The sequence below is a fragment of the Falco punctatus genome (assembly GCF_963210335.1).
Source record: "Falco punctatus genome assembly, chromosome: 8".
NCBI lineage: Eukaryota > Metazoa > Chordata > Aves > Falconiformes > Falconidae > Falco > Falco punctatus.
This window is the reverse complement of record NC_137588.1, coordinates 1,207,768-1,234,318: the sequence shown is the minus strand read 5'-3', so window position 1 is coordinate 1,234,318 and position 26,551 is coordinate 1,207,768. Positions and strand designations below refer to the sequence as shown.

The window sequence follows — 26,551 nt, the reverse complement described above, 5'->3', positions numbered from 1 at the left end:
AGGGAGTTAGTTGGGGGCGGTGGGGGGGCACAGGGAGTTAGCGGGGGGGGGGGGGCGGACACTGCCAGGACAGCTGGCCCCAACTGGCCAAAGGGATATTCCAGACCACAGAACGCCATGCTCAGCACAGGGGCTGGGGGAAGGAGGAGGAAGGGGGGACGCTCCGAGTGACGGCGTTTGTCTTCCCAAGCCACGGGCGTGAGGGAGCCCTGCTGTGCTGGGGATGGCTGAGCACCTGCCTGCCCCTGGGGAGTGGGCAACGAATTCTGCGTTTTGCTTTGCTGGCGCGCGCGGCTTTCGCTTTACCTGTTAAACTGTCTTTATCTCAGCCCAGGAGTTCCCTCGCTCTGACCCCCCCGATTCTCTCCCCCGCCCCACCAAGGGGGGATGAGCGAGCGGCTGCGGGGGGCTTGGCTGGGGCCGGGGTTAGACCAGGACAGTCAGTCCCCTGCACTTCCCTCGGGCTGGCTACGAGGAGGGAGGCTCCGGCGGAGTGCACACTGCGTATGATGCTCTGCCCCTCCTGCCTGCCTGCACCGAGGCCTCACCTCCCTCATAAACCAGCACTGACAGGTTTTAGGGCGGAACTGGTACCAGCAGGGGCTTGAATCCCTCCTGAGAGGTGAAGGGCTGAAGGGAGATGTGAAAGGGGTCCCTCCACCTGCATCAGGATGGCTGTGCCGCAACACGCAACACAACAACACTTCTTACAGGGTGCAGGAATTGAGAGATGCAGGATACACCGTTTGGTAGGGTTAATGCTGCTTAGTAAGGACTGAGCATTACAGACAAGACACAATAGGAAAATGGAAAGCAAACAGAAAAGAAAGGGAGCAGGATCAAACCGACATTTCATGATGGGCATTTCTGACAGTGGTTTGCAGCATATTTGAACAGAGAAAAATGGGCAGTAGCTGCTCACCAGCCCTGAACCAAAGGGACATGGAATACTCTGCAAGAGCAGAGGTGATGTTGATTTGCTGCTCACACTGACACTTTGCAATGTCCACTGCGTTTTTGCTATTTCTGTGTCCCTTTAAGGATCACATTGCTGTGGAAGCTCTCTGAGCCTTTGGAAGGAGCTGGGAATCCTGTCAGTACTTGGGAGGATCAAATGTGGTTATATCTGATATATGAGGCCAGAAGAAACATCTTCTAAAACATTTGCTTTTCAGTAAGAAAACAAGCAAAGGCATTCCTGGCCCAGGGGTATTTTTAGTGGCATTTCCTTAATACTTTTTTGCTGTCCCCTCCTGTCTGCTTTCTCCCAGCTCTGAATCCACCTGTGTCACACAGGTTGGAAACAATCATTCCCACGCCAGAAAAGCATGAACCTTGTCTAGGTGGGAGCTGCTCCAAGGATGACAACTCCTTCCAAGCATTTATTTGCCTGGCATAGCTTGTACTGCTTTCTGGAGTGAAAGAAGCTGTACTCACCAAGACACTTTCAAGCCATTATTTTCTATTTACTGTCAAAACTGTTGTGTGCACACAATAGCTTTACCCCAGCTCTGCAGTGGTCAAAACACTACCAGTCATTTTAGAATAAACTCATGTAATGACTAGGCCCTGGGCTACTAGGGCAAGTCTTAAGACAGTAGTGCTGCCTACGCTGTGTTTCAAGCAGCATGGGTTTCCAAGGGATAAGCCTGTGTTTATCTGCAAAGGATATACTGATTTAAAACTACACATTCCGTTAAAACTGTGAAGACCCCACTCTATCTCGTCTGCCGTAAATTTGCTGATATCCCAGTCTCCTGCACAGGAGGAAGCAGACCCTCTAGGAGTTTAGTTTTTTATGCCTCTGCTGGGGGCCGCCTCCGCCGCCCAGCACAGTGCAGCACCACAGCACGAAGGCAGCTGCTGGCAGCGCCTTCCCAGCACGGTTTGGCTTCACTTCTTCCCCCCCATTACAGTTATGAGAGGGGAATTGTTAAGTGTTGTATCATGCAAAAAACCCTCCTTTCTCCCCTTTCTGCTGGGTTTCTTGTTCCAACTGATATTAAAAGTGAACTCCCCCATTTGCTGAAATTTTTTGCACTCCTTTGCTGCCACCGCCAGCAAGCACCCCAGATGGGCAGACTCTCTCCAGACTTTCCTACACAGCCTACTGCGCTGCATTAGCTCAAGAGCTGCCCCTCTAGTCTGAAACATAGCCCTTCTGTGCCTGGAGTTTGCTTGGGGGATGTTTCAGTGATTCACAACTTTTCAGAAATAAGTATACCCAAAATATTGCACATACTTTTTACCACCAGGGATATTCCAGGAAAATGTTTGTGCAGAAAGGAAGGGCCGTTTCTTTTAGCTCTGAAGCGCGATGAGCTGAGAACAAAGATTAATAAATGCTGTGTAAATAAAAATGAGAAGGGCCATCAGTGTGGAGTATGGCTGGTAATTATAGGTGAGCACTGCAAGGCTGAGTCAGGGATTTGGACACTTTACCACTAAAATTGATCAAAGACATGCACTTTGGTCCCCTAGGCTGATTTGCAAGTTTGCCTGTGGGTCTCAAATGTACAATGCATGTGTGTAATTGTCAGATTTCGTTTATTTTGAATGGAGTCAAAGTAAGATAAAACAGACAAAAATGCAAGTACTCAGGTACATCCAGAATTTGGCAGAATGAAGAACACCGCCCACCTATCTTCCTGACACCCATTTGAAAGCGCCCAGCAGCCCTGCATGTTCAGCTTGCAGGTTATTCTCAAACGGAAAATAGCACTAGCAGTTTTTGTTCAGTACTTAGAAGAAACAGGTAAAAGCAGAGCTGAATCCACAGATTTAAAGGAACCCCTCCCTCCAAACAGTGTAATTCTTACTAACTCAACTTCAGCCACCCCTCTTCTGCTAGAGGCTGTCTTCTCACTGGCCCCGCTACACAGTCTCATGCCATACACAGCTTTTTTGCCTTGCCACTGCCGATTGCTCATGACTGCTGCCCCAGGGGCCAGTGCTTTGCACAACAGGACTGTTACCAGCCTCTCTGCTTGTGAATCTCAGCTGTCTTCTGCAATCACCTTCTCTACTTTAAGTGTCAAGGAAGTTCCATCTGTGGGCCATGGATGGTGGCTTTAAAAGTATTTTGTTTATTCAGTAGATTTTCCAGGTATGACAAATTTACAGAGATGCTTTGGCTGCTTTTTGACCTCCGATGCATCTCTTTCCATACAACTGTTTTTCCTTACGTAACCACAAATGTAAAATATACAGCATCATGCAGTAGACAAAAAGAACATACTCATGCATGAAACACCGTTCTATTTTAACAAACACCCTCAAAGTCAAGAATAGGACTGTACTCTGGATAAGCTTGTGAAAGGGGTGAGTTCAGCGTAAGATGGGCAATGAAACAGTATCAAAAGACTCTTCATGAGTTTCCTGACCATTCAGCATGATGGGTTATAATGGATAAGCAGAGTGGAGAACTCCCCAAAGCAAAATGAATGTGGTAGAACCTCTGGCTATGTCAAAGGATAAAACGGGATTCCCCAGAAATAGCTAGGTAACCAAACATGAGTTAAACACAGCTGCTTGGAATCATTTTCCACTGATTTTTGGTCATAAAAGACCATCATTAAGATCTGAAAGTTAAAAAAAACCCTGTTTTCACTGGATCTGGAAAACAAAATTCGGAAATGTTCTTTATGTTTTCTTGTTTGTTTGTTTGTTTGTTTTTCTCTTCCACCATCTCTGCACCTTTCTGTGGTGGGGTATGGGATAAGGGGTAACAAAGGAGAGGCTGGAGAGGAGTAGGAGGAAGTATATTGAAAAAGAAGCATGCAAAAACAAGTAATAAAGAAAGAACAAAACCCGAGATCTTTCAACTGCAATTATTTTCCCTAAATTTCAGTGAAACTATTCAGGAAAACAAAATATTACTCATTTTCTCTCCAGAGGTTTTTGAAATGGTTTCAACATTCTTCCGCAGCCTGCTTTTCTCCTGTCTCCAAGCCATTGTGATGAGTGGTGCCGGAGGAGCTGCTCCACCAGAGCAGGAGCTGGGGAACAGGCCATCGTGCTGTCAGAGGACACATTGCCTGGATTAAGAAATCACCAGGGCCAGGATGAATCTAGCAGGTCTTAGCAGGAATGCACTGGCCACCCTGTCACCTCACATTTCTGCATTTCAAAATTAGTTTTATCTAGTGTGGAATGCATGATAGAATTTAGTCAGCTAACAATGTAAACATCTGGCAGGCTGGGCATCTAGGAAGAAAAACTCAAAACCTGAGGAGCTCCTTTGTCTGGGTCAGCCCACTGCAATGCATTCACAATATGGGCTTCCATGTACGTCTTGGCTGGCAGAGGTGAATTACTAATTTAACGCACGGGATGTACGTAGGGACCTGCAGAACCTCTCCAGCATTTAGTCCATGCCCAGGGCTTGGGTAGGTTCCCTTGCTGTTGTCCAGAGGGCACCTGCTAGTGAAGAGGGTGCTGGACTTCTAAAACCAGAAAGTGCTGGGGGATGGAGCCCTGCGAGCGCTGATATGAACAGCTTGTGAACCATTACTATCTAGAAGTGTCAAGAAAGATTAGAACAAACATCAAGCAAAGATGAAATAAACAGCTATTGTATGGGCAGAAATGGATTTTCAGTTTCCACAGTAAATAAAATAATGTGCTGTGTTAGTCAGTGCCCCTGTGATGATACAGTTTGCAGAATTTTTACTGGCAAGCTGCCATACTTACTTTCATTTATCTGCCTCAAAGCACCATTTCAAAAAGTGCAAAAGCATGTTGTTGATAGAGTAGATTGTTTATAGCTGAATTGAGTATTTCAGGACAACATGCATTGTAATAAAGCGGGGGAGGGGATGAGGAAGCCAGCACAGCTGCAGTTTCTTGAATCCTTTGTCAAAAATCAATGCCAGAAAGCTGAGACGTATTTGTTCTGTCTCAGGAAACGCAATAAGCAGCCCCCTTGCAGCTCCACTCCATGACAAGTGCTAACAAAGGCCCACGGTACTGCCAAGGCTTCCCCAGCACCTTGCAGCAGTGCTGCTGGTGCCCCTTGGATGGCACTGCACTCCCTGGCAGCTCCTTGGTGGCCAGCGGGGCCGGGGGACCCATCACCCCTATGCACCATCACAGCTCTGCTGCTGCATGTAGATGATGAGCACATGGTACAGTAACTCCTCCAGCAACTGAAAGACTGTGTTGGAGTGTGTAGGGGGAGAATGATATTAAAAATAGCAATGTAAATAAACCCAAAGTGCTTCAAGATCAGAGTGCAGCCCTCGTTGCTGGATGGGCAACCTGCTGCTGCTGGAGTGAGGCAAGGAGTGAGGGCAGCCTATCGCAGGTAGGAAGTTGTGGCTGATACAGAAAGATTGCTTGTCCCAGTTCACCAGTCTGCCTCGCACCCACAGCATCTTCAAAAGGACGGTAAGACACACAAACTGGTTCTCCATGTTGAAAAACAGCACTAAAAGCACATGCCTCTGGAGGTTTCCACTGCTCAAGGTCCGGTTTCCTCAGTACAAACAGTAAGAGGCTGATGAGTGAGGACTTCAGTTCCCCTGAGACCATTGCATCTAAACAAAAAATAGACTAAAAAATATGACTAGAATTAAGGTAAAAAGAGAATGAGACTTTACGGGAAGATAACAGTAGCTGCTACCCAGAGTTAGAGGACATAGGGAGAATGTGGGGGTCTCCTTCTCCAGCGCTGCTAGCCCCAGAAGAAAACATCTCATACTCCCACCATGCTGGGGGACAGCAGCTTTTCTGGCCAGTGTTCCTGCAACTTGCTGGCAGTAACGGGGTGGTATTGCCTCCAGCCTGGCGGTGCAGGGTACCAGAACGTGGGTGCTGGGATATGCACGGCCTTTGCTTCCTCCCTCAGCCCAGCTTCCTGAGCAACCTGCCCCACAGCTCTGTGCCAGCTGGTGCTGCGTGGGGTGGCCCTGCTGCTTCTCCTGGCCACCTGGGGCCTAGGCTGGCCTGGGAAGTGCTGCGCTGGGGCACCGCAGCTGTGTGGGTGACTCACTGCCATGTCCTCCTCGGCTGGCCCAGCTGACACCAAATGCCATTGGGATGTTCACCATGAGCACTCCCAGGCACTGTAGGCTTTCAGGAGATATTGTTTGTGGTCCCTCAGCTCCATTTGTCAGCAGGAGCTCCTGGAGGCACTCAGCACCCAAAAGGAATGCTTGATCCTTGACTGAATCAAGCCCTATTAGCATAGTTCCAGGCATTTACAGATGCCATATTTTCTACATTAATATTTAACCCACCAAGTCTTTCAAAGCCCAACTTTCCAAACCTCAAGTTCCCAGATGCTTTTTAATGCCCTTCTCAATAGTGCAATAAAAGTCTGATATTTTATTACTCCCATGAATTATTATCCTAATTTGTAATTTGCCAGACTTTTTTAAACTTCAAAATCTGTACTGTATTTTCCCACACACACCAAAAAAAAAAAACCCCAAAAAACAAACCCAAAACAAAACCCAAAACCAAAAAACTGTGCGTGACACATTTTTCACTAACAAGCTGAAGCCTAATATTTAAATAGACACAACGATTTTTCTGAAGGGGCACACTATCTTTGTCACACTGTCATCGAGGTTGCTTTATGTCACCCCAAATAATGTTTAAAGGTTTTCCTAAAATAGAAGGGATAACCTAGAACTGTGCACAAAGGACTGGAAGCAGAATGAAATGGTTATGAATTCTTCTGAACTTTGATGTAAGACTTCCAGGATGGTTTATAGGCACCATTTTTTTTATTATTTTTTTTTTAAGAAGTAAGAATCTTGGTTATCTGGAATGCAGATGCTGGGCAAATTCAGAAGCTCTGGAATGCCTGCAAGCTGTGCTCCCTATGCAGTAGACGCCAAAGATAATGGAGCAAAAGACACTCAAGATCTCATCCAGCATCTACTGAAGTTAACAAGGGCCCTATTACTGACTGAGCTGAGCTGTGGATGAAGCCTCCAAAGAGCACCTTCCTGTCAGTTAACTGGAGACCTGACCGAGTCCAGAACACCACAAATGAGGTGAGTCAAATCAAAGAAAACAGAGGCGCTGGAAGCGTGACCTCAAAGCCAAACTTGATACATAAGAATGTCTAAACATGGCAAGACTTCTAAAGACAAGAGGCTGATGGTGTCCTACTTCTTTTGGCACGGGTTGCCCCGGAAAGCAGAGCTCTGTTTGTGTTGAGCACGACTGATCTACCAATGTGAGGATGGAAACATCCATTTGTCACCCAGTGAGAAATGAGGGTTTAATACTTGTAACTCTCAAAAGTACCTTTTATTGGAATCTGAGTGGTAAGTTCTGGAGAAGCAAAAGTGAAAGCTGTTGGAAACTATTTGCTTTCTTTCTCCTGCAAACCTATTAAAAATGAAGGCAGAAAACTTTTGTGGAGCCCACCTGTAAGAGCACAGAGCTGGCCATAGCCTTGTGCAGAGTGCTATGCTGGCAACTTGGGTGGCAGGAGGCCGAAACCTTTTATTTTTCTGGGTGAAAGTATGGCATCAAACTTTCCATAGGTACAGGCTATGTTGTCCTGGAGAACTTGCAACATTCTAACAATATCTAAACACTCAAATCCTGGAGCATTTAAACTTGTCTGTGGTTGGAAAAATCTGACCCAGAGATGTGAGAGCACCGTTATTGGGGAACCTGGACTGGGGACTAACTGAAAAAGCGCTATACTTTCAGCATTGTTTTTCAAGGATCCTTTTCCACCATGGGAGAGAGTTCCACCTTGCAGTGGACCTTTCAAAGTCTACTTTCAGGCAGCCACAAGCTTTGGATATTAAAGTCTTCTCAGAGAGAAGTGATTCCTCCACAGAGCGCCTGTGCAGGTAGATGAGAAGGTTCTTCAAAGGGACGGAGGCTCTGTTCCACTAGCGGTTTGCTCTGTCTTCAGCCCCTTTAACTACTCCCGTGCAAGGCCACCCAAAATTCACAGTGGAGCAGCTCCATCTAATGCAACAAATGCTCAGCTTGTGCCCCAGGCTCTCTCTCCTGTCACACTTACCATTGGTTCTCCTTGGCCTTTCCAGTTGTTTGGGGGGATCTCCTTGCCCACTAACTCTTGCATGATTACTTGTTTGCAGAACTTAAAGAGAAGTGAAAGTGGATTCCAGAGTTAAAAGGAGGGATCTGCTTTGCTTCTTCCTACAAATGCTGTGCAGTGCTCAAACCTCCTTTGGGAAGAACACATTACTTTTGCAGGTTTCTGATCAGCTCCATACTCCACATAGGACCAGTACTGGAGTTTAGCCTTAAAAGGGAACGACCTGATCCCCAGACAGGGAACCAGGCAGACCTATCTGAACTGCCAGGGATTAGTCCAGGCATAATTTTAAGCCTGGGTTCTAGGGCCAGGTCACTGGAATTACTTAGCTCTGTTAAAAGTCAGGATTTGTATCAGGTATGACTTGAGTACTAATAGAAACTAATAGAAAAATACAATACATGCACATATAGCTTTTAAGATATAGGCATGGGAATTATTTTCCCTCAGTTACAATTGCTTTTCTATTTTTGCCTTTTTTATTTTCTTTTAAACACTTTTCCTCCAAGGAAATGTTGAAGAAAAGTCTCTGTTCTGCTGAATATGCACTTTCTGCCTTTGACTCTAACTGCTTTGACAGTTGGTAAAGTAGACGTTTCTTGCATCTCATCCAGCCAAGTGGCAGCTCAGAAGAGAGAACTCAAACCCTCTTTTTCATCACTCTTATGGGAGGTTTTTAGAGAGCTTCACCTCAAACCCATGATTTTGCTTGAGGCTGAGGGAGCTGAAAAGTGCAAATTCCCTTCAGCATTCAGGGACTCACAGTCGGGTTGTTAACACGGTACAGGAAAGACGCACAGCTCTGCTACAGGCTGAAACACAAGCATGCACACGGACAGTACTACCCCAAAGTATCACGTATCTTAAAAAGTCTTTCAAAGGTGGCTAGGCAGAGTTGTGAAAGCCTGGAAGAAAAGTCGAATACAGTCTTCTAAAGGCCACTGAAAAGGATTCAGAATGCTGCTCGTGTTTTTCAGCGCAGGCACCCAAGGTGCCCACCCCAGGAGTCCTAGCACCAGAAGATTGCCATTGAGACTCAGTCGGCTCTGTTGTCATGTTCCCCCTTGCATCCCTTCCATCACCTCCCTGGGCTAATCCAAAAGCCTGACTATTTGCAGAGCAGGCAAAGCCCTTCTGAGCAAGCACAGCGATGATACGCAAGAGCCCAGCTTAGTACTCAATAGCATGCGTATATGATTGATGGCCTCTGTGTGGCACTTACCCTTCTGCTTATTTCTCAGGACTGCAATTTATTAACAGTATTGCCTTTTCTGATGAAATATCAGGTGTAAACATCAGTGACAGGCATTAATTGCAGACAGTGCCTTTAATCAACAACTGAACATTAATAAGCATATACTCTGAGAATTAACACGATGGGACACTTGATCACTAAAGAGTACTTCTCATAAAGAAAACCTTCTTTTGTTTCTAAAAAGGTCAAAGTCTTCTTTTCTCTATTTGACAAGGAGAAAAAAAAAAAAAAAAAGAGCATATCTAGACTGCTTTATGTGGCTTAAATTATTTCCATCCATGCGTAAAAACCATTCCTTTTCAAAGATGTTCACCAAGTTTTTGTATGTGATCTGCAGCTCCCAGGGCCTCTGTTCCTGAAATTATTAGGTTAGCTGCTGAAAGCAGCAATCAAGTTTTACTGTTAATCTTAAAAGCTAATCCTTTTTATTGACTTCCCAGTCAATAAACTTGTAGCTCTGAAACTACTTTCAGGTTTCCTTGAGTAAGGAGGGTTTGTGTGTACCTGTGGCATGTGTTTGAAGCTGCTAATTTCCCTGCTAAATTGCGCTCACAGGTTAAAACTATAAAGCATTTTGCTTTATCTCCTGACATAGTGTCCTGCTTCCACAGAAATCAGAACAAGGCTTGAATTGAGAGGACTCGGGGAGTAAGGTCAGGACCCTCATCCGGTCACAGTTTGCAGGGGGCTGTTACAGGGAGTGAATCTTCTTGACTAACAGAAAGGATAAGGAGAGAGGCGAAGGTTTTGAGTTGTGACCTTTTTTTTTCTTTTTCTTTTTTTCTTTTTCTTTTTTCTTTTTCTTTTTTTTTTTTTCTGTTAAGAAGCCCAGTGGATGTAGTCCTGTCCTTATTCTTGAATTAAAATCTAACCCAGAGAGCTAAAGAATAGTTAAGCATCACACAGATGTATCGTTCCTCAGCTCTAGCCAAAGAAAAGAGAATGAAGGACATGCCAGATGTCTCAGACTACTTCAAGTTGCTGTGAACCAGTTTGGATGCATTCAGCCATGCACAAGCCCTGATCACAAAACTCCTCTTACTCATACGAGTAACCAGCAGCTCGGGACTCCCCAGAAGCCCCAGTATCACCTCAGCAAGAAGAGGACACAGTATGGGAGAAGAAAAACGGGTCTGTTCTCAGCTTACACGCTATGACAAACACTAAAATATAAATAGCTCTCTGAGCAGCAGGGAAAACATGAAGGCTTCCTTGGCTTTGTAATTTGTGGTGGGATTTTCTTGTGCTGAGCAGTATGCAAGCTCTGACTGAAGCTCTTCCCACTGGTGGGGGGCATTGAGGCTGCTGCTCGGAGAGCAGCCCTTCCCCTGGCAGCAGGATTAATGCTCTTTCTCTTTGTCCATCACCAGTTCTGTGCAGTCTGTCAGAATCAAAATCTTTACCATTCAGAGCTGCTGCCCAAGCTCAGCAGAGACCGGCCCAGCAGACCAGGCTCAAAAGGTGGAGGGGGAAATTTTCCCCTCCCTCACTAAGCGTGAAGTTTTCTCTCACACTACCCCCTTTTCCAAGACCATCCGGATGGCAAGCTGCTGTTCAACCACCGCTTGCGCCAGGACACCACGAACGCCTGAGCACTTCTCACCCCTAGCGTGGAGCCGCGGGCAGCGCTCGCCGCCCGCATGAGCCCGGGCGCCGCGGATCCCGCCTCACACTGCTTGGGTTTCAGGTGGGCCTGTTCCCCACCTGCTCCTAGCATGTACTGCAAGCTTCATGCTCTTAACATTTCCCAGAAATTCAAAGTGACAGAACCGGAGGTATCGCAATCTGGAACTCTTAACTTTCATAAACTGGTGAGAATACGGGAATGTGCATGTTCCTTATTTAACTGCTCCACCAGCTTTTCTTATGTGCTGCTCAGCACAGCCGTTCAGGATACATATTAGACAACTAACATCTGGACTGAATATCTATTAGGACCATATGCTCTACTCGGCTACAGCATCATGTTGGAGATCAGGAAAATCCAAACCAAATGGAGATATCAGAAACTTTCAAAGGTCAAAAATAAAGTCGTTTTGGTTTTCCCAGCCCCACTGAATATGGTATATTGGCCCGCGCTCTACGCCTCATGTGGAAGTCTCACTGTAGAAATAACCTGACTTAAAAAATGAAAACCAACTTGAGTATTGTGGTTGAAAACAGATCTATCTTGATGATTTTTCCCCTAGTAAAGTTTTGAGTGAGGCAATGCTGAATGCCTCTGTCTCCTAAATGAGAATGAACAGCGAGACCCTCAACCTTCACTTTCCTGTCAATAACTTTATGACGGTGTTTCTAGTGTGGGTGTGATGGTTTCCAGTTTCACCCCTGTAGGATTCTCCTGGTTTATGGCTGAAAAGTTTATACGGGCCCAAAATGGACAGGCCTGGGAATGTACCACTTACATAAACAGAAGCAGTGCTTAAATGGCATAAACCCCCCTCAAGATAGCTAATGGAGCATGGCATGACTCCCTCATTCCTGAATAAGGAACTGAGAGCACTGAGCAGCTAAAACCGTTTGGTACATGAAAGGAAGAAGGCAGAAGGAGTCTCTTTAACCGGGTTTGGGATCTGATCAAGAAAAAATTACAGATTTCCACAGTCTCACAAATATCTCAGTGCTTTTACAAAATTACAGGTAAAGCCCTGCGTCACCAGAGGCCAACAGTGTTCTTTAGACCCAAATTTTCTGTGAACAAGTCAGGGAAAACCAAGACTTGATTGGGGCAAGGAACAGAACTTAATACTCTGGCTTCTTGGTAGTGCTACCACTTAAGATGAATGTGCTTTGGGGCAGTGCACGTCAGTGGTGTCTCGGTCCCCAAATAAAAGGATTTCTCTCCACTTAGCTGAGACAACAGAGGAACCACTGCATTTTATCAAAGCACTATCAATATTGTACTTTTCCAGGTCAAAATGGCAATCCTTCAAAATAACAAACCCAAAAAAGCTTTGCAAGAGAACACAATCCCACTGTCCACTATTGGGTTAGGGGTTTTGGGGGTTTTGTTTGTTTGTTTGTTTTTTTAAAAAAATAAATTAATCAAAACCCTATATTTAAAAATTTGACATTAGAAAGTCCTAAACTTTCTTTTTTAACACGTGCTTTTATTTTCTTAATAGTTTAGATGTGTAGATGAACACAACAAAGCTGGAGAAAAGAGGGATATTTCTGGTCTGGAGGAGGAAAACTGGAAGAGCTGGGTGACTGGAGCAACAGAAGTGGGGTAGGGTTCAATAGCACAACGTGCCCAGCTGTAAGGAGCTGAAGCAGCATCACTGCTGTGCCCTGGCGGCTGCGAGGGGCCTGGAGGTACTGGCTGGTCAGAGGACAACCAGCACAGCCCAGTGTGAGAAAAGCAGGAGTCTGCTGTGGCAGGTGAGGCAAGGTAATTCCCCCAGAGATAAGGCAGCATTTAACAACCCTGTTTGAGGCCAGGCGACCTCACCAGGAGTGTGGCAAACTCTTGTCAGAACCCACGTTCAGGAAAGATGAAATGGGTAGAGAGAAAGGCTATTAGGGTGAGCAGGGAGGCACAGATCCTGAGGATCTTGGCCAGTTCAACCCAGCAAAATGAAGCCAGAAGTGGACCATGATGGTGGCTGCAGATTCATGAGAGCACAAAAGCAAAAGGAGGAATAAGCACCAGAGGGAAATTCTTTTCAATAACCGTGTTGGCTAAAGATATATGACAAGCAATTAACTACCCATAAATGAACATTGATGTTTTCTTCAGGGTGTTAAACTGAACTATGGTCTCTCAGAGAAAAAATGTGAGGCTTGATAATCCTCCCAGAGCACTGACATCCTGATGAAGTCAACAACAAATTCCTGCCCTCCATCCCCATGTCTGGCTGCCCACGAATTCAAGCAGATGTTACTGAACTCCTTAGTTTCAGCTCCTTGCTGAAGACTTTTTTTCTTTTCTTTTTTTTTTTTTTTTTTTTTTTTTTTTTAAATTCTGAGGTCTAGAGACTTCGTTTTCTTCAGATGAAAGATTAGATTCTGTCAGTTCTGAGTACATATGTGGGCTGATCTGGCCTATGGGCCGTATGTTTGACACCTCTAGTATACTGTGTTATTGTACCCGGGGGAGGTGACGGGGACTTATTTATAGAGACAGTGTCTGTCAGAGGAAGTTATAAGTGCGATTTGTGTGGGTTAAAATAGGAAGAATGTGTACTCTCTTAAGTGGACACTCTCTGGATTTTAGGCATGGTCAGGGCACGTGCCCTTAACGAATCTTAACAGTTTTCAATTTATTACTTTTTTGTGGGAAGACGCAGTATTTTTAGAGTCCTCAAGTATATCTTTAAACTTGGAGAAATGACAAGTCCGGGACTTCTGGGACACTTGAAGCAGATCTAACCTGTCATCTGTGCCGTGAGTAGCTGCAGACGCCACTGCAGAGTTAGTGCAAATGGTACCTCGCTGCAGGGGCGGTGCTCAGCTCCCACGCAGCACAAGGGCAACACGGAGCTGGGGCTACCGAGGCTTTGGTCTTCTGAGCCCCCAGACCACACCGAGCCAGGCTCTCTCTTGTCTGCTAGCTGCTCTCCCTTCCATCACAGAGATACTAAAATACACGCAATGCCCTGTACAAGCCTGATGTTTTGGAAGATCATTTCTTCCAAAATTCCTTAATATGAAATAAAAAAAGCACCGTGGCTTATGGAGGAGGAAAACATCTACTGACTTCATGACAACGGGCCTAGGGGATTCAACCTGTCTCACTGAATCCGTTCCTTCTCTAGCGTAAATTATTTGAGAAAGAAAAGTTTCCTGATATTAGTGTTTCACACATCACTGAGCACGTTGCTGGTACTTGAGAGATGGCCAACAAAAATAACTTCCTTGCAAGTTTTAAGTACATAAGGTTTGAAGTAGCCAATGAAGTTTTCAGACTCCTAACACTTCAAACAGAAAAGCTCCAACAGTAAGCATACAGCTTAAAAACTTTAATCAAACACACTAGCTCACAGCAAAAGCAAGTAGATAAAACAGATGCTAGTTTTCTAGACCAAGTCATTCTCACATATTGTACCACCATCCTCTCTTAGGGGGAAGCAATGATGGCAAACAATGAAAATGTCCTTATTTAAAAAAAATTCCTTAGTACGTCCAAACTGCCATTTCTGTTTAATGTCAAACTTACAAAAAAACAATCCCCTTGGTTAGGAGTCTGCTGATACTTTAGGTTTAAAAAAAACAAACCCCAAACCCCCGCAACTCCCCCCACCCCCAGTTTCCTGGAGTTGCTGCTGTGTAAGTCTGGGCAAGAGAAATAGCTTGAGAAAGCTTTCTTGGATTCTGGTTTCTGCTACAGTGTACTGAGACAGCATCCTTAAAGGTGGGGTCCAGGCTGTGTTAGTCTATTGCCACAGGTCCCTGATGTTTTGCCAGCAGCTAGCAGCAGAGCCGGGACCTCCCGCAGCCTCTGCGTGGCAACCGTGAAACAGAACTGGCCTGCTCGTGCTCACATTTCCTTTACGACTCTTTACATTTAATCAAAAGGGTTGGGTTTTTTTCCTCTGGTCTGGACTGGATGTGGCTTATGATCTCAGTGATGAAAAAGCCAATAATTCACATCACTAGTCAGCCCTGCATTTTCTATATTCATTTATTAAATTAAATTCCAGCTGTTACCAACTATTCATGTGCTCTCTCTCTCGTGCGTACACATCCACATACACCAAAACAGCTATGTTCATTAAAAGGTGGTAGTGTTAGGGTTGCCCATCTAATAGCCAGCTTATTAAGTACTGTTTTCCAACATAAATGAAAGCTGTGAAATCAGTACTGCCTAATGCAAAATTAGAAAAATAACAGACTAGTCTCTTAGGTACGTACACCAGCACAGCACCATCGGGAGGCGTGAGGCTGCTCTCTCGCGTCTGGTGGAAGTCTGCCCCTTTGGCTGTGCTCATTAGCCCCTTTTTCTCAGGATTAAATGCAGGCAACAGAGGATTTCACAGCAAGGAAAAGCTGTCAGCTCAGAGGATGGATCCAGCACCACAGAACTAGCACGAGAGGTGAAAGCTGTGTGTCAGTGCTCTGCAACACTTGCTTCAGCTCCTTTTGAACCCTCTCTTCATGTGCAGGCTGAAGAGGCGGCTTTAAGGCTGCTTTAGCCTGCAGACTTTGCAGGACGGGCCATGTAACTTCTGTTCTCTAGAAAACAGGGAGTCACTCAGTAGTGGTGAAGTTAGGAAAAGCCTGTCCCTGATGCGCTTTGGCTGTCTTACACCCACCCCACGGTTTGGCCACTCGGAAACAAAATCGGTCACTTCCTGGTTTAACTGGCTGGTGCCGTTTGCAGGCAGAATCATACCCGAGTGGGTGCAAACTGGCATAGCCATATTGGCCCTGGGGAGGGGTCAGTCTCGACACCCCAGCTGAGGATCTGGCCCCTGATGCCATGGTTATGGGGCAGCAGAAACCCTCTGTGCCAGTGCGTACGAAGTACTTGCAGAACACATTATCTGGATGATCACGCAGCTCTCCAGGCGGCAGATTAGTAACGACTAAACCCAGAGCTCCTCCTCAAACTGAAACAATATCAGCTTTGAGCAAACAGTTGTCCTAAATGAAAATTCATCCCCTGCTAAATTTAACCAGGTTGCATGACAGCACATATGTGTTGATTTCAGAGAGGTTTCTGAGGCATGAGGGAGATCATAAATAGGCCCTAACATCTGAGAAAATTAGACAGAAAACACAGTTTTTCTTTCCATTACATTTTTGTGTAGAATTCAGCTCGGTATCTGCTCTTCCTTAAATGTCCTGGCACACAGCTTAATTATTAGCACAGTTTCCTTCAGAGGGAATAGAAAGTAGAAAAGGTTGTTTTTATTTCAGTGTGATACACAAATTAATGGAAAAAAGTATTTGCAAAGTGAGATATTTTAACTTCTGCAAACTGTGAACCTGGCTGCTGGCACCCCAAGTATCATAAACTGCCCACGTGTTTGTTTCGCTCGATGTCAGGCAGCCACCAGTACTGTCAGGTTAATCATTTCACGTGTGAACAATCACCCAAACAACGTGGATGGTGAACAACACAAAGCCAGTGACACAGCTTTTCTAACCACGGACCTGAAGTCAGGTGAGACCAGGATGGCTGGGCTGTGGTGAGACTGTAACGCCCTCATGCAACACTGCTGACCCAAAAACAGAGCTTCAGGTTGCAGGCTTCATCCCTAGGACTTACATCATGCAGAAACAGAGGTGGAGGAAAATCATTAGGAGAGCCGGACTGAAAGAGGTTTTCCATCTGTCTCAGGATAAACAGTAAGTGGACACCAGATTGCCTGGGTGTGTGCTCTGGTCCCTAAGCACTGAAAAACAAAGCCCACAGTGCAAAGTGCAATGCTGTGTGGTGCCACCACATGCAGATGGGATGTACCACCGTCTCCTGCTGCCAGCGGCAGGACGTGCCCTGAGGAGACAGGAGCAAAGCTGAGAAGGTGCTGGGAGCAGAAGGAAGCTGACAGTCACCGAAGGCAGTCAGGGCTATGTACCGCCACGCAGTCCCCGTTCCTTTCCCCTGCTTGGGTCTGGGCCCTGTGCGCACAACCAGAGGCACTTCCACAAGGAAGCTCCCGAAGCCACAGCTCAGGGGGGCTCCAGCACCCTCCGCCAGCTGCCTCCTGGCCTGGGGAGCCCCCAGTGCCCAGCGAGAGCAGGGCTCCACTTCACCCGCAGCCTGACCATCGCCCAGCAGAGCAAGAATCCAGCTGGGCACCGAGCACAGCTGCCATTTGCAGGCAATACTAACCCATTTCAGTTATTTATCTGAATCGAACAAGAGGCTAAGAAGAGCCATTCCAAGAGCAATTGCAGCACCTTGGTTTTACAGCCATGATTTCCCCTAGATATACTAAATTGTTTTACAATAGGAAGCATGAGAAATCTTTGCCATCTACAAGTTCACTTTTCCTCAGGCCTAAAAGAATGAAAATCTCAAAAAAAAATAATTTAGAAGTTAAAAATCCACTTAATATTAAATGACTAATTATCATGATTTGAAAAGGTCCATCTGATTCACAAATTGTTCCCCTGCTTCTTGCCATATTTCTTTAGAAAGCGATGATGTAGAGAGAGAATGCTGCACACAGCAGGTTTGAAGGAGCCAGGAGAAGGTGACGCATCTGAAGCCAGCCCCTCTGGGGAGCAGAGCAGAGCGGCAGGGCAGTGCATCAGCACCGGCACACCGCTCCCTCTTTTCCTCAACTCATGTAGCATTTACCTATCACTGGCAGGTATTTACCATTTTCCTTCTACCCAGGATACACAGGCAAGCAGTAATCGAGTAAACAGTGATATTAAGCACATGTCAATGTAAAGTAACATTGACCTTGTCACTGTGTAAATCTCTGCTCAAAGTTGAACTGCATTTACCTTAGAGTTGCCAAACGTTATTTGTAACTGATAAAACACCTCTCGTCCACTCAGGAGGAACACACCAAGGCTTATAAAGCTTTCTTGCAGTCAGCATCAAGAAGAGAGGGGCTGCAGCTTTGTCACTAGGATAGACTGCAGGTCCCATTTCAAATCCTTTATTCTAAGATTCTCAGATTTGAAGCTGTGATTCTCAATACAGCAGTCCATTTGTTTACAAATTATTAAATAAATTAAGTAGAAGACATAATTTTTCATTTAGATTTTTGGCGACTTGAATATTTTTATATAGATTTATTTATTTATTTATTTAAGCTTATACACAAGTAACGTGTATTTTATGTTTTCCCCTGGGTGGAAGTTGTCAGCAGTGGTACTCTGCGGTTCCTAAATGCCACACATCATGCTCAGATGAACCTTCTGGAGTCTCAGCTCAAGAGATTTGCCATAGTTTGACATGAATATACTACAAAACTGGAGGGGATGAGGCTGAATACAAATGCTCTGTTGTCTTGGGGATTTTACTGTCTCTTTGATTGGCCCTGCTCTCAGGTCTTTGGAAGAAGATGCAGGTCCTCCAGGTGCTGGAGACCATGGCCAAAACCCAAGGCATGAGGGAGGGGTGTTTGAGGAGGCCAGGAAGGCAGCAAGATGAAGAACAAGGTTTAAAAGAAGCACAGCTTGAGAAGGCAGATGAAAGAAAGGAGGGGTAGGCGTGGAGGTCTGAGGTGCACAGAGGAAGGGGATCTGTGGAGCCTGCTGGTACTGGTGCACGTTGTCCTGCATCCCCTGTCCCCTGGGTCCTTCTGGACTTGCCGGAGGAACATGATGATTTTGTTGGTGGGCTACTCAAACTGTTCAAAAATGTTTTCCTTTTACATGTTGACCTAGAACTGAAATTCCTGGACTTTAATATCTGAATTTCTGGCTAGATTTCCTAAGGTAGCAGGGTTATTTTTTTAATTTTACATACAAAAATATTTAAAAGCTTTTATCTCTGTGTATAAACTATTTTTTTTCTTTTGTTTCCCTCATCAGCTCAAAGAAAGTTTCATCTGTCACAGGAGCACAAACACCTCTGCTTACTATGAGAACTGCTAAAACCCGCAGAAAACTTTGCAAAAGGTGCATCTTGGAGGATGTAGCCAGACTAACAACCTAAATCCATGCAGGAGTATATTTGGATTATGCACAAATAGAGCATAAAGTCAAACTCAGCTAGAATGAAAACGTTACTATTTGGGAATATGAAATTTCCCCATCTGTTTCCATCAGACATGGCTGAGTGGATGCTCCAGCATCCCCAAAGGAATGTCTCTGTTAGGGGGACAATGTTTTGTACTCAAAGCTTCAGATTTTAAAATTTAATTGAATTTCATTTCTTAAGGAAAAGTCCAAGTGACACAAGGACCCACTAAAGAGACCTGGAACAGTTTTTATGGGGGAAGCAAAAAAAAATCAGAATCCCACAGATAAATCAGATTGTACAGGAATCATGCTGTCTTGTGCTTCCAGACTTTCCTAGAAATGTCCAGCCACTAATGAGAACATCTGGCCAGTCTCTTCTAGGATACTTAGGGTTCAGACTCTCCGATAATGGGTAAGGGATATTCACTCAACACACTTCATCCCTTAAACCAAGATAATGCTCTTGGCAAAGAAACACGTTCAAGTCTAAAGGGAGTGGTCTCCATGTCTTTAGGCTTCTACAAGAAGAAAGGAAAAAAGAAGAGGAATTTACTCCTCCCCTGGGTAAAAATCTCAGTTTACCCCAAGAAAACATATATGCCTTCCATGTAATGTAATTACAAGTCAGCTGAGAAACTTGGTATGAAGGAAAGCAGATCCATACATTGGCAAATTCATGTAGTCCCTCAGCTTTGAAGGATGCCAACAAATCCATTACTGCAATAGTGTTACACACTGAGAGTCCCACTTGAGGAGTTACAGGCTTAATATAAGGAACTTGGGCTGGAAAGGAAAAAAAAAATCCCCTCCCATTCACTATATCCAATGGAGAAGGATTTTTCCCAAGTGAAAAGTAAATTGCTGAGAAAATGCAATTGAAGTGATTAAAATTGCTGAAGGTTTTCCCCTTAATTTTGTTCCCGTCCTTCTCTCCCCAAAATTCCCACGATAGTCAATGTCAGAAGATTTCGCTTACTCTTGAATTCCTCCTCCTGAATCATAAATATTTATCACGTGAATGGGGTCCTTACAAGTCTCTCACATTTGTGAAAGAAAGCAGTTTGCTGCAGGATTTGACCTTGAAAATCTTCCCCAGTCTCATTGACAGGAGCCAATGCTATTTTCCCTTTTTAATAGCCTTGGAAACTTGTGCCAGACAGATGAACAGCCAGACAGACCACACGCAGATTATTAAAAACAGTTAAGGGTGTGTGATTTTGGTATAGGGACATAATGGCTACTACATTACGGGCAAATGGGAGGTGGTAGGGTGGGAGGGGGGATGGTTCATTAATGAACATAAATAATGAAAGGACATTCGAACATGGTTCATTCAACATAAAAAGCCAACTTCTTCAGCTAGAAAATGTCATCAATTTTCTGAAGTAATAGAGGAATTAGAAAACACCATCAACCTTTATGTTTTGGATTCCTAAGCAACTATTAGACCTGGATGTTGGAAAAAACATTATGTTACTGCCTAAAAAGCAAGGGGGTAGATTGTACGAACTACTGCCATCTCTTCTACAAACCCCCATGCTGAAATAACTAAAGTGCCCATAGGCCCCCAACACAGACCGTAAACACACAGCAATGCATCGTACACAGATAAATACTGAGATTCTGTCTGTGCTGGAAACTTCAACACTGAAGAAGCAACACAGCCCAAGAAGGAGAATGGACCAGGAAGCAAGAGGCAATGCTGCTTTGGCCAGCTCTGCTGTGAGAAGCAGGAGGAGGCATTTTGTTTCTCTGCATCTGTGCTTTCCTCCTCCATATCTTCTGTTGGATCTGTAAGAGTGCCCGGTCACGGGGCTTGCAGCAAGGACCTGACTCACAGCCAGCCCGCGAGCAGGCATGTGAAGCGCAGAGCTTGTACGTGCACCTTCACTGCGCTCTGAGCACTGCTACCTTGCAGCTGCTCCTTTGACTATCAGTGATCTTTAAAAAAACCCAACCAACCAATTTCAACATGAAAACTCATGACTCTAAGGGCAGCCAAAGAGAGTGGGAATGTCAGCCAGCTACCTGAGGTGGGCTTGCTCTTGTTCCTATTGAGGAGAAGAGACAATTTCCGACAGTTTCAATGAGTGTTGGATTATCATCCAGGGATGAATCTGACTCACCCATTAAAGTAACGCTAGCCAGTGTACAGCCCCTATATAGAGATACCAGTGGAGGGGGCTGCACAGTCAAAGAAACCTTCCTAAGGAGTTACCTTGCCAAGACCAGAAAAAACTGTGCATAAATACCTGAGGAAGTCAATGCTTGTGGCACAGAGAGAATACCTGGGTCTGTACGGTCACTGTGGCCCACTGAATTTGTCAACCAAGAAAAGGGAAAGTCAGCAAGTCCTGTGGGACAGAAGACCTTCTGGTCCTCTTGCCAAGGAAGCTGACCTGGTCAGGAAAACCACAGCCTGCCCCTTCTTTCCCAGAGTCTTCCCTCTGGCCCCTTTATCTTCCTATGTATGTTTTGATAAAAAAGAGGAAAAAAAAGATGGTTTTGTCAGAAATTTCCTTGGCTTCCCAAGGCTGTACGGTGAAACACAAAGACAAAAATTTTTGGCCAGGTTTCCTCCTTCAACTTACTACTTTGACACACAAGAGTCCCATTCTGGTGGCAGAAAGTGATTACTCATGGTATGTCTGGCAAAGGAACATTTCCATTGAAAAAATGTTTTTTGGAAAACTCACTTGTTTTTCATTGGCCTTAAAAAGACCACTGACAAAAAGACCATTGACTGAAAATGCCTCTCCATTTGAAATCCTGGTTTAAGGTCAGGAGCCTTGTCTGAATTCAGCAGCATCTCAGCATAACTGAAGGAGGGGACAGTTTCCCAAGGGTCATCTGGGCTCCTTGTCACTTCTTCCATTTGCCTTCCCCAGCCTACCACATCGTCTCAAGCACCCAGCCAGCCAGCCCGAATACAAGCCACTAAAGCAGATCAGCCACTGCCTGTGCATGAAAGTGCTATCCCAGGGAAAAAAGAAAAAAAGAGGGGGGAAAAGGGCCTTAAATGTTCTTCAGGATACAAAAAATGGGCTTGTATCACAAAGCAAAAGAAATATTTTCCATCACCACAATGAAATATTTATTAATAGCAGACACTAAATAATCTAGCACAGACTTGTTCACCAGAGTGCAGATTTTAGCAGGAGTCTCTGAGAACCAAAGCCCATTTAATTGTAATGAATAATAGCACAGATTTCCTATATTTGGGCTTATATTTTGCAAAAAGCGTTAGCAAGTAAACATGGATATTCCCAAACTGTGAATATTTAGTTCAGTTCTATTCTGATGTTTCTTGTTCTGAATATTACTCTATGAATTATTAAATTGCAACTGATTTTCATAAGGATGAATTTTTTTGTTTGCAAAAATTGCTACTTTCTTCCTCCTGAAGCTAAATCCACTACGCATGGAGACAACTGGAGGCAATATATTCCTGAAAAGGAACATAAGATTCCAGCCATGGTATAAATCAGATGAAAACCAGAAATGCTACTTTTGCTTGAGAGTCATACACCCATAACGGCCTCAGACAAATGAAGATTTTTACCAAATGTCTTACTGGTATTAAAAGTTCATGAGTAGAAACTTGTTCCGTTGAGCATGCGCCACTGACCAAGCATTTTCACTTTATTTACACCTGTGTCTCTGACCAGAAATATGCAAAAAGCCCATATACCAAGTGCAGAGTGTAGGGGGCAGAGAAGAGAAGTCTGGAGAGCAGAAACCAAGATCTCCCTATGCATGGGTCACTGCCCTGGAGGGTCCCCAGCTGCTGCATGGCATGCGCTGGGTGGTGGAGGGTAGCCAAGAACACATGCCCAGGTGGAAGCCCATGTCCTGCACTAAACCACCGACTTTCCCTTACCGCGCCTGCTTAAAACTCTCCCACTTCTTCTTTCCTTTGAGACTGGACACTGCTGGGGGCAGCAACTCCTCCCTGTGCATTTGTGTGAGACCCAAAAAAATGACCAAGGCCTCACAAGAGCTTCATCTGTGCCCTTCACGGAGATGAGAGGTGCTCATATCTCAGCGGTGTTACTAGCAAAGAGACAGATAGAGAACAGACCTCTACTGGCTGAATTCTTTGGGGGGAAAGGAAGGGAATACTTTCAAAGTCACAGAACAAAAGTATCATCTACAGTGAGAATTAAACGATGGTCATATTACAACAGAGGTGTAATAGCGCAGAGGAATAATTAATATGGACACCATTTCGAAGAGTGAGAGTCAGCTGCTCACGCTCCTGCTCCCAGAACTATCCCCATGATGAGTCATGCAGGCACAGCAGAAATATCTTCCACTCCTGTAGAAAACATTTTTCTAATATTGAGTCTATATAGAGACAGGAGAAGAAGATACATGTGGCTATAGCTGCAATTTCCCCATGCCAGGCTTACCGCCCAGGCCTGTGGGCACGTACTGATGCTGCCAAGTGGTCAAGCCTCTGCTGCTGTTTGCACGGCAACTTACATGGCATGGCTCATAGTATTTCATGATTTATTATCTCAAAAAATGACACTATTTGACAACTACCAAGTGACAGTGGCAAACCTATTTAACCACACTGCTGCTGGGTTGCGCTGGAAGCTTAGGCTAGGCTTATGGGTACCTGACAATTGTCTTGGCTACTTTTACATGCCATACACAAAGCTGCAAATTAGCCTGGCAGCATTGAGAAGCCTCTGATTAGACAGCAAACTTCACTTTCTGTCCTTTCAAAGTGTAACATTTTCATTCTCACACATGTGCATGCTCATTTGGGAAGCATCTGACTAGTTCTGGCATCAGATTTGGACACCTTAATGTGTGCATCTTCCTCGCAGTCTCATAGCACTGAATAACACATGAAGCTGCATTTGTCTACAGGTCTGCTCAGTTCAGCCTGGGTGGGTGAGGAGGCAGTTATTTATTTACACTGCTGCCAACAGGGGTGAGATCCTGATGGCTTGGTGCAGGGTGTATGGTACCTGACTGCAAGCTGAGCCGTTGGTTCCAGTGCAAGCCCGTGCAGAGCAAGGCACTGCTCAGCCAGAGCCAATGCCAGCCCTCATCTTCAGGCCTTGTAGGGGTCAGCGCTGTTGGGGGCAACTGGAATGGCTGCCCTTTGCTAGCACTTCCCACCTGCTGTCTGCAAAGCAGTTGTATTTAGAAAAATAAACCACAATGGCTATGCAATGTTTGTCAGCAAGTACTGGCTTTCAATGGCAAGTGCTAGTGATAAACACAAATTCATTTGACAAACCATGTCCTGTCACAGAAAGAAAACCAAACCCTTCCCGCGGAGGAAAACCAGCCTTTAATGCTAGATAGCTCAGGGTTAGGCCTGTGCAGCCTTCTCTCTCACTTACAGCCATATACTCTGTGAGAGGTGATGGGGATGAAGTGATAACTAGGTCATTCCTACGGCAGAGAATACATTTCGAATGGAAAATCCCATCATTTTCTTGTATAAACAAGTCAAAATGCATTTATAGGATAGGTTTGGGTTTTTTTCAGCTTGCAAGAGGGTTTTAATTTTTTTTTTTCTTGCCACATGAACTGCCAACTAAACTGAGAAGCAGAAATCCTAAATAAAAGTTTAAAACCAACCACCAACTGTTTAGAAACTGAAAAAGAAACTCTACCAGGAAATCAGCCCTTTTAAGACAGTGTTCCAGTAAGATGCCAGGGACAGGTCACTTGGTTGCCTCATTAGAATAACCACATTTTAGGTTTTCAGAGGAAAATCTATGAGGTTGAACAGCCAAGAGGGTTAGTACAGGGCTCAGATTTTAACACAAAGGGTAATCTGGTCTAGCGCAGTCTGGTCACTGCAGCAGTGTATCTGAAGGTTAGGTTTTATGTTTATTAGCATCAACCAGATGGCATTTTATGTCCTTAATAACTTTGTCCCTGACTAAGCCATGAACCTACTGTTTGACAAACACTGTAGGAAATACCCATCAGCAGAAAAGCCATTTTGTAGTGGGGGGTAGAGCTGGTATGTTTAAGACGCTTACAATTTACTTCTGTGTACCTGTCACCTTTTGCTGTGTACACTTGACATTGTAAAGTACTTAAAGCAGTTGTCCTTAAGCTAAGGGGTCCGGACAAGCGAGTTTGGCACATTTGCAGATGCCTGGGAGCCCCGCAGCTCCTTCCAGCACACTGCTGAGCGGTGTGGGGTCTTGCTTGGCTGCTTACTCCCTGGTCCCCCCATGTGCTCGGCCCTGCCAAAGGAGGAGGGCTGAGGTTTTGGCAGGGCACTGGGGCTGGCTCCCATCCCTGCCACACACCTCATGCCACATGGGGCAAGAATCTTGAGCTCAGAGGTTATCTAAAAGTTGGGGCAAACCCACATTTTTCACAAAGCTGTTACAACAATTCAATTATCGAGTGCCTTGCAGTCCCCGAGGGGAACACATTCTGCACTTCATTAGCAGAGTTATCTCCAACACGTCTTCCCAAACACGGTACACCTCACAGGATGTCCAGAATTTACTGCATTTTGATGACAGAAAGGAAAGCTCTATTTCTAATCAGTGGAACTTGTGACACTGTGTGAAAAACTATTTAACTCGCCAATTGTTACAATAAAAGGATGGTTGACACTTATTTTAGCAAAACCGTCCTTACCCCGTAGGATGTCTCAGCAACCCAGGAGCTTCTTTCAGCACCTCAGACATGCACAGGTTTTTCCACTTTCAATGTACACTGAAAAATATTTGATTTCTTCCTAACTGCAAAACACATGGTCAAGATATTCCTCCGAAATGAGCAAAAGTTACTGCACATTTGCAAAGACTTGAGCGCAGCCTGTGCCAGGAGCCGGGGCGGGCAGGGCAGCCTGCTGAGTGCAGCCCCCCACCCAGCCCCTCACGAGGTGGGTGCTCTCCTGCCTGTGGAGGCTTGTACAGTCATATGATTGCATACCCCAGGCAGCCTTGCGTGCAAATGCCTACATGACATTTAAAACCCAAGCTGTGGCCAGCTATCATATACCAATCAAACGTAAGGGCTAAAAGATAATGAGTTTAAACAATCCAGGAGACTCGACATACTTGTCCCACTGGTTTACTGAACTAATTTAAGGTAAATTGGTTCAGCCTCATGATTCAGACAGGACCAGAATGAATGTTAGCAGCACTTTTAGTGTTTCATGACACAATTTACTTCAAACTAAAGCAACTGGAAAAAACCTTGTGCTCAGGGAAGTATGTATGTATCACTGTTGAAGCAGACACTGGCAGTAGTGACATCAGCATGTTTTTTAAAGCATACGTTCGTCTTTTGCAGGGATATTTTGAGACCCTAAAAATGTCACTACAGAACTGTCCCACTTTTTGATTTTGAAAATGTCACCTGTGTCATCATTGGAACTGGGCTGTTATTTCCAGAACTAACCATTTGGGAAATGGTTTACATGAAACTGAAACCTTAGCACCAGCTCTGCAGCGAAAGAGAGAAGGCAAAAGTGCTGGCGTTCACACTGGTGCTGGAGTCATCCAGGAATTGGCTGGCTTACCTCAGGCCAGCCTTTCACTTGCCAGAATTCAGAAATTCACATTTCTTTTCAAATTTGCTATTTTCTTTAGGCATTCATTTTGAACGTGACCAGCTGTTCTCAGAACAGGGATCTGGAGCCATATTCTGTATTTTTAGAGCAGGCATCTTTC

The 26,551-nt window shown here is 45.0% G+C and overlaps 2 protein-coding genes across 2 annotated transcripts in view; one reads left to right on the top strand and one right to left on the bottom strand.

Annotated features, from left to right (window-relative positions):
• The window catches only part of SPATS2L (spermatogenesis associated serine rich 2 like), a 726,913-nt gene that overhangs the window by 104,674 nt on the left and 595,688 nt on the right, over positions 1–26,551 (top strand). The window lies entirely within an intron of this gene.
• SATB2 (SATB homeobox 2) overlaps positions 1–26,551 on the bottom strand; it is a 412,340-nt gene that overhangs the window by 85,105 nt on the left and 300,684 nt on the right. The window contains exon 15 of the mRNA XM_080400567.1: positions 307–26,551. The gene's annotated coding sequence lies outside the window, so the exon portion shown is untranslated. The remainder of the gene's footprint in view (positions 1–306) is intronic.